This window comes from Trichomycterus rosablanca, chromosome 12 (assembly GCF_030014385.1).
Source record: "Trichomycterus rosablanca isolate fTriRos1 chromosome 12, fTriRos1.hap1, whole genome shotgun sequence".
NCBI lineage: Eukaryota > Metazoa > Chordata > Actinopteri > Siluriformes > Trichomycteridae > Trichomycterus > Trichomycterus rosablanca.
Window position 1 is genome coordinate 28,497,346 of NC_085999.1, and position 9,386 is coordinate 28,506,731.

A 9,386-nucleotide genomic window follows, 5' to 3' on the forward strand; every position below is an offset into this window, starting at 1 on the left:
CACATGGTTTTGGACCAGAATGCAATCAGATTTGTCATTGTAATTAGTTTAGTTGTCAATTGTAATTGTCGGTCTGCAAACAAGCCCAATTACACAATAGTTTAAACCAGGTTTCGAGTGAATTATAACCACCGATCAGCCATAACATTAAAACCACCTCCTTGTTTCTACACTCACTGTCCATTTTATCAGCTCCACTTACCATATACAAGTACTTTGTAGTTCTACAATTACTGACTGTAGTCCATCTGTTTCTCTACATACTTTGTTAGCCCCCTTTCATGCTGTTCTTAAATGCTCAGGACTCTCCCAGGACCACTACAGAGTAGGTATTATTTAGGTATTATCTCAGGACTGCAGTGACACTGACATGGTGGTGGTGTGTTAGTGTGTGTTGTGCTGGTATGAGTGGATAAGACACAGCAATGCTTATTGAGTTTTTAAACACCTCACTGTCACTGCTGGACTGAAAATAGTCCACCAACCAAAAGTATCCAGCCAACAGCGCCCCGTGAACAGCGTCCTGTGACCACTGATGAAGGTCTAGAAAATGACCAACTCAAACAGCAGCAATAGATGAGCGACCGTCTCTGACTTTACATCTACAAGGTGGACCAACTAGGTAGGAGTGTCTACTAGAGTGGACAGTGAGTGGACACAGTATTTAAAAACTCCAGCAGCACTGCTGTGTCTGATCTACTCATACCAGCACAACGCACACTAACACCACCACCATGTCAGGGTCACTGCAGTGCTGAGAACGATCCACCACCTAAATAAAACTTCATAATAAAAGTTTGGTTTTATACACTTTGGTTACATTCATGACAAAACAGGCAGTTACTGGTTACACAAGATTCATCAGTTCAAATTTAATGTCAAACCCACGCAGACACGGGGAGAACATGCAACCTTCACACAAAAAGGACCCGGACAGCTCCACCTGGAAATCGAACCCAGGACCTTCTTGCTGTGAGGTGACAGTGCTACCCACCGAGCCACCGGTTTTGGGTGAATTGCTGTACAACCTCCCATTAAATTGAGTTCGGGCAGGTAGAATTGACATGGGAAATATAAGCGTGAACCCATTTCAGAAATTCTATGCAGAATAAATCTCCAAGCTGCTTCATAGTTAGAGGTCAGCAATGTCCTCAAGCAGTCAATTTCTAGCCTGTAAATAAATAAATAAACTATTGGAGATATATTTTACCATAGCGGACTCTAAATCTTTGCACAATCATTAGCACTGCAGGAGAAAATCTCATGAGGAATATCATGAGGAGTAGAGTTTATGAAAGAAACCCACTCATGGGGTTTTCTCAGAATTCAGCATCCCTTTAGGAAGACCTGCACAAGTCATACGCGTTCATATGACTCACACACGCTCCCCATCCCTCCTTCCCCAAGCATGAGTTTATTGCACTGTCATTCCTCAACCTTCTCAACACTCACTATTGAGAGTAATTAGCCTTTTGACCTCTTTACTAAAAAAACAATACACACAATTGCATTACAGTAAAGCGGTCAAGTGATGTGAAAACAACGTACTAAAAATCTTGCTTTTTATTAGTCACTACTCTCTCTCTCCATATTACACAACACTGAATTTAGGGAAGTTGGGTCAGCGGACTGACGGACCCAGAGTCAGTTTAATTAGCTGCATTTTGCTACCGAACATGTTGCGATAGAGCATGTACTGTCAGACAGAGCAGTGGAATATATAATTACAGATTAAGCTGTCAACTTTCAACGAATATGGTAATTTAGCACTTAATCAGAGATTCCAGTTGGGGAATTAATTTAGGCAAGCTGTGATTAAATGAAATCAGACCAAAACTTTGATCAATGACCAAGGGCCTGAATCAAACCTTTTCATTCAAAGCTTTGGGTACAGAACGTTGGCAGATAAAAATCCAATAGCAATCTTTCTATGGTGTAAATATCTGTGCACTGTGCAGATCCAGGTACTGGACTAGTAATCAGAAGGTCGCTGGTTAAGCCCCACCACTGCCAGGTTGCTGCTGTCGGGCCCTTGAGCAAGGTCCTTAACCCTCAATTGCTCAGACTGTATGCTGTCCCGGTACTGTAAGACGCTTTGGATAAAGGCGTCTGCTAAATGCCGAAAATGTAAATGTAAGGTATATAAAATCATTGTTATAAATGAACTTAACATTTTAATGAATCTTAAAATGTATGTGACCAGTTTAGGGAAGGCCCTTTAATGCACCTGTCTACAAAAATTGCTAAGAAGCTAAAGTGGCCTGAACAGAGCCCAGATACCATAACACAAACACACGCACACAAACACACACAATCTTGGGGATGAACTGGAATGTCAACTGCAAGACAAGCTTTTCCAGACAAAATTAATCACAGACCTAACAAATGCTCTTATTTGACTAAATGGGCACAAATTCCCAAAGCCTTCCCGGAACAGCAGAGGCTGTTAAGCCACAAGGGGAGTCAGTTTGAATCTTAGCTGTGCTATTGACCGGTCGGGTACCTACACAGACATGATGTCATGAGGAATGGTTAAATGGATTCCTCACTACTGTTGCAATCGCAGCCTCTGCTGGCTGGCTGAAGCGCCTGCACAGAGATAGTGAATAACGGAAAGCAGTGCATGACTCCGTACGCTACACTGCCCTGCGTGAACACGTGTCAGATGGGGCATGGTTAGGTTCCTTCGTCTGGGTAAGGGTCTCCAGTCGTAGAGAAAAGATACAACTGGATGTATTAGGGATGTAACGATGCACCACAAGACAGTTAAAAATCAATTCACATGTGTAATGATTCAAATGGGTTTACATGTATAATGAATCGATATTCACTTTAAACAGCTGAGGCCACTGGCGCTATTTACCTCGCCTGGTTGACGTCACTACAGGGTTGCCAGGTTCGGAATTTTCCAGCCAAATGTATTTATGTGAGGATACTTTCTTCATTTATATTATTCATTTATTTATTTAATGTGGGATTTGTTTTAAAATTTCATCGGAATGTGACTCGATTAATAAATCGAGTTTAAAAAGTGCAGAAACTTTTTGAAAGAACCCTTTTAAAACAACAGATCCTTACAGTTTCTAACATCTTTATTCTCAACAGGTGTATCTGATTTAATAATCAGTAATCATGATAATTTAGCTTTATCATGTTTGAATATTGCAAGGTTTTTTGTTTACAGCAAATGTGCTAAGTGGTGAACCTTAGAAAGACTCCAACATTGGAAAATGGGATGTGAACTGTATGCCAACAAAAATGTATTTACATAGAAATACTAAAAGCTTTCTTGTGCCAACTTAAAATGACTAACATCAAATAAACTACATTTAATTATGTTTCATTTTAATGTACGTACATGGCAAAACGCTGTTTGAAGTACCACCTGGAGGAGCTGTAAGTACAAAGCCCAGATAAACCTGATCCCTTAACACAGAGCAACCCTTAAACTAAACAGACACACCCTGAGACAGCCGCCCAGAAATAACACTTAACAGTCCAAAACATTCACAGTACTGCACATTAAATCAGCAAAAAACAATGATACTTAGGAGGAACCTCCTGAAGCAAGCTGACAACCAGCAGTAAGTTCATTTCAGGTGCAGACAGTAACAAAACAAGGTTTGATGCAAAGAAAAACACCACAGCTTGGCAGTTTTTAACCTTATAGCACCAGTGTGAATACAGCCGAAAGAAACCTTGTAAATAAACAAAGATTCTTCAAATATCGTACAATTTGCAAACAAACACGGATACCTAAGACAGTGTGCTTTACAAATACAAAACGCGATTACTATAAATGTCTATGTGACTTTTAAATACATAATACATTGCTCTTAACAAATATGACATTTTACAAAGACACAAAAGCGATGAAATAAAGCATGATATTCAAATATTTTCATGTCATGATTGGCAAACAGGTATAATCAGTTCCACAAATGACATTTGTGAATCATATGACTTTTGCATAAGCACTTACTTTTGCACCCTGGTTGATAAGAGCCCTGACTAACACACAGCCCCTCCGACAAGTGTGCAGTAACCAACTGCATCTTTTCACCTGCACGAGGCAATTTCAATTGTGGAAAGCCACATTATCCCTCGACTCATCAAGCAGCCAGCAGAGGTCGTAACTGCATCAGTTACGAGGTCCCCTCCGGCATCCTGCTCATGAACAACAGCCGATCATTGTTCGTGTAGACGCCCAGCCTGACGGATGGCAGAGCTCAGTTTCGAACCGACGAGTTCGAAATGTCAGCTCTGGTGTGCTAGCACGTTTTACCACTGAGCGCCCTACAACATGTGTCGAGATTTTCTCACAATTACTCACTGCCCTTGTACAAATACATCACCCCTGAACAGTAGGTGGTGCTGTGGGTACACCTTACAAGATTTTATTACGTAGTAAGGTGAGCAGTTTGGAAACAAGACATACTAGTTTGTTAAATGCAGTGTATTAGACCAGGGTTTTTCAACCTTTTTTTCTGGTGACCCACATTTTGTCCATGATTTTTTCACGCGACCCAGGCAACATAAATAAATAAATTATATATATATATGTGTGTGTGTTTACTAAATCACAAAACAAAATCCACTTACTTAATGAGAAGGATGGGCCTGTTTGCTATGTATGATCTGGTCCCATTGTGGTTCACAACAAGACAGGGCAACACTTTTAGAGCAGGGGATTTGTTTGTTTGTTTGTTAGGATTTTAACGTCATGTTTTACACTTTTGGTTACATTCATGACAGGAACAGTAGTAACTTATTACACAAGGTTCATCACTTCTCAAGATTACATCAAACACAGTCATGGACAATTTAGTGTATCCAATTCACCTCCATAGCATGTCTTTGGCAGTGGTGTATAAAGTACCTGAAGTCCACACTTGAGTAAAAGTACAAGTATCTTACCAGAAATTTACTTTGATAGAAGTAAGTCACCTTTTAAAATATTACTTGAGTAAAAGTCAAAAAGTATCTGATGTTTAATGTACTTAAGTATCAAAAGTATTTGATATTAAATGTACTTAAGTATTAAAGTAGAAGTAAAAGTAAATGCTGTTAGTATAAACTGAAGCGGTCAGAATTTTGAAAAATATGAAGATTGTTCTTTTAAGCCTGTAAACCACCTTAACAGTGGAGCCGACCTTCCAACTACAGAAAATCCAGGTCCTCACAACATAAGAATTTATAGAATTAAATACATTTTATTACTTTAGCTGAACATATCCAACTTTTGTTGTAAATGTGTGTTGTAGCTTAAAATGTATGTTTATGTATGTTCAGAGTTTAAATAAAGTTAACCAGACGAAACATGAAATATTTTGGGTTACGATGGAATAAGAGTCTATGTAAACACTGCATTCATTTCATTTGCATTTTCTATACTGTCCCAATTTTTTTATTTCAGTAGTACATTCAAGTCATAGATATATATCAGCTCAAGAGAGTTTAACAAAACGTGTGGCATTTTTAACCCTTTAATGTTCTGCTCAACTATTACTTTTAATTGAAATATTTGGGTAAAAATAAGCTGTATTTAAATAATCTTGTTTGGGTCGTATCTACTCCCTGACTGGCATGTTTTAAACTAAAAAATATTGGTATTCTTATTTTAAGACAACATTGTTTCTGACTGTAAGCAGCAGCTGAAAAATCATCCATGAAAAGTTGGAAACGTTGAAAACTAGGAAAAGCAAAGAAATACTTTTTTTTTTTACATAATTTTCTTGTGAAGACCATTAAAGGGTTAAAGACGTGCATTTTCCTCAACACCATGAATGTTTCCTCTGCCGGTGTAATACAGAAATTACATGAAGAAATATTAGTCGGCAGGTGAGTTTTTATAAATCGACATGTCTTCATGAGTTTTGCACTGCATTAATTCCAAACTAATTTAGTGAAACGTTCTACCTGTGGTTCGAATGTAATCAGAAATGTAAGCTAGATATCTGAACAATGTTAATGTTAATAATAAGAAATAAAAAAAACAATAATGCAGCGAATTTACTTTGTTAATCATTAACTAACATCAGGGTGTTAAACTGGGAGCTTCTGATATGCCGGTATTTTCGTGTCTTTGGGTGAACGACGCGCTTCACTTTGTTTGCACATGCGCATTAATGTGTGTAAAAACCGATCTAACTTTCAAGCGCAGATTCACCAAACCTGCTGCAGTCTGTCACACATCTCACATCATTTAGCTTATTTATTATTATTATTTTGTTGTAACGAGTAACGAATATGTATACGTCAAATGTATCGGAGTAAAAGTACACAATTTCTTTAGAAAATGTAGTGGAGTAAAAGTGAAAGTTGCCGAAATTTTTTATACTCCAGTAAAGTACAGATACTCCAAAAAACTACTTAAGTACTGTAACGAAGTATTATTACTTTGTTACTATGCACCGCTGGTCTTTGGGCTGTGGGAGGAAACCGGAGCACCCGGAGGAAACCTACGCAGGCACGGGGAGAACATGCAAACTCCACACATAAAGAACCCGGACCACCCCATGATGTTGGGGATGAACCCAGGACCTTCGTGCTGTGAGGCGACAGTGCACCGTGCCGCCCTTAAAGCAGGGGAACAGTTTACAAATTAGGGTTGGGTGATATTGCCGATTTTCATACCGTCATACCGTCTTCATAAAATACCGCGGGGGGGGCGTCTCTGTGTTAGTAATGGGTCGTTCGCGAGCGATCCGATTCTATTGAACGGCTCTTTCAAATGAACCGAGTCGCATCTCTGGGAGCCATTACATTTATATGTTTTCATTTTTGTGGCGTTCTTATTGGCTGTAATACACCCATTCTGCTTCACATCAGTACGGGGAATTTTATTATTAGTCATGATAAAAGCTGTTTATTGTCGGAATTCAAATCCCAGTATCGCGAAGAGTGAGCGCCACACACACACACATACAGAGAGATAATATTATATTGTATAAACTTGCATTTTTTTGCAAGTTCGGGCTTGTCGGTCAATGTAACCGTATTCGGTACACGGAGATGTTATAGTGACATGCTAGCGCGTTGTGCCACCCCATCCCATGGTTTTGAATGGCAAGGTGCAAACTGTTAGCTTAGCAAGCAAAACCCGATGGAATCGCTGTCTAAGTGCCGCGTTCGAATAACTTGCCTAATAATAAGTCATTGACTTATTAGAATCCTCTCTACTGAGGCAGCTGCCTATGTAAGCAGTAAGACAGCAAGGCAGCTTTTGTGTTATCACCTCAAACAGTGAGCACCTCCACAACCAATCAGTGAGCTCCAACCACCTACAACTCCCGCCCCTCCCTTATTGTGGATGCGCGCAGATCTTAAAGTCTCCGTTTTCAAGGTGGACCTTAAGCAGAAATTTGGCGCTTCACATTTTTTAAATACCGTCAACATTTTTAAATACCGCGGTATACCGTAATACCGTCATACCGCCCAACCCTATTACAAATCCAAACTATCTTTATGGACCCTGGCACTCGTTTTTTGTTTTTCCTTGACTGGCTCAGTAGCAACGCGATTAGCTTGTAGCTCTGAACTTTCTCCCGTTTGCTATTGAAGATTGCACACCTTTTCAGTTGTTTCTGTAGCCACTGTCTCAGTCTGTCGTTTTTTCTTGGCAGTTGACCTATTCATTTCAGCTTCAATATATATATTATTCTGAATAAAAGGTTTGAACAGCAGCAACTAGGCTCAGCACAGATCTGAGCTGCAGCACTGTAATAAAGCCCGCACTAGGGGCGTTCATGATAATGATGCCTGTTAAAAACAATCCTGTTTATGTGAGCCTGTTAAAAATATATTTATTTTAATGATTTTTTTTGGCTCACGGCCCATCCAAGTGTCGCGACCCAGAGTTTGAAAAACCCTGTATTAGACAATTAGAACTTAGTTAAAAGTTTCATGTGCATTTGCAACAATCACATTTTATATTTGTACACCGTCTTGTGTTTGCAAATTGTATAATATTTACAAAATAAGTTGGCACTAAATTAGCTCTGTAAATGTTATATAATTGTTTCTACTACCGCCATTTCAGATGTGTTTGTCAATGAGTGTCTGAAATCCAGACCACATACGCAAGTGTAAGATAATAAATTAAGTAAACAGTAACTACATTATGTCTGACAAAAATCCTTTTGTAAGAAAATATTTACTTAACTATGGTTACTTTAACCCTACTCTCTGAATCTTCGTTTAACATCTAATGCCCTGCTGGTCTACTTGAAAAATGTCTCTGGGACATGCCAAAACGCTCCTGACATCCAGTGACCAAAACAGAAGGATGAAACACTAACACCTTGTTGCCACACCATACCTTATAATCCAATGATCAGTCACCTGGGCAGAGAAGCAGACGAATTTAAGAACAGAGATGATCAGCTTGAGTTGGTCAAGTGCCTTAAAACTTATGTCTGTCACCTCTGACTATTTATTGCATTTTGGAGGGGAGGGGTACTTGGCCAATTTGCCTAAGAAGATTATGTTAATCAGCTAGTAGACTAACCACACGCTGGGAGGGTATGCTGTTGACATCAGTCAACTGTGAACATTTGCAGAGAACTAACAAATTAGGAAGGGTTCAAGGGTCGAGCATGACCTGTCATGAATTAGTTGGTAACCATTTATAGAAGAATTTGATTCGAAGGTTGGGATTAAAGGTTCTGGGTGTGGTGATCTGATACCGAGTGTCAGTACTGGTGCCAATTGGTGGCTTAACCAATGAATGGGTATTGGATAGAATTTAGCGTTTAAAAATAGGCAATTTAGCATCAAAGTACAGATACCAAATGAGATTGATATTCTGTTTATTAGTTGCAGGCGGCACGGTGGCTCGGTGGGTAGCACTGTCGCCTCACGGCAAGAAGGTTCTGGGATCGACCCCCAGGCAGGGTGGTCCGGGTCCTTTCTGTGTGGAGTTTGCATGTTCTCCCCGTGTCTGCGAGGGTTTCCTCCGGGAGCTTTCCTCCCACAGTCCAAAAACATGCAGTCAGGTTAATTGGAGACACTGAATTGCCCTACAGGTGTGTATGTGTGTGTGTATGTATGTGTGTCTGCCCTGCGAAGGACTGGCACCCCGTCCAGGGTGTTACTGTGTGCCTTGTGCCCATTGTAAAGCTGGGATAGGACCCCCCACGACCCTAATTGGATAAGCGGTTAAGAAAGTGAGTGAGTGAGTTTATTAGTTGCTGGACCTTAGTCTTGCACTAATACAAAAGTAATGATTAAATGCCAGTCAGGATTTCATGCTGCAAATACTTTTTCGGTAGTGTGTCATGTACCTCGGTTGATTCAACTTGGGCTCAGCCACAAATCTAAAAATGCAAACAGTAAACAATTCCCTGAGAAAGAGAAGCACTGTGGTGGTGAACAAATATGCTAAT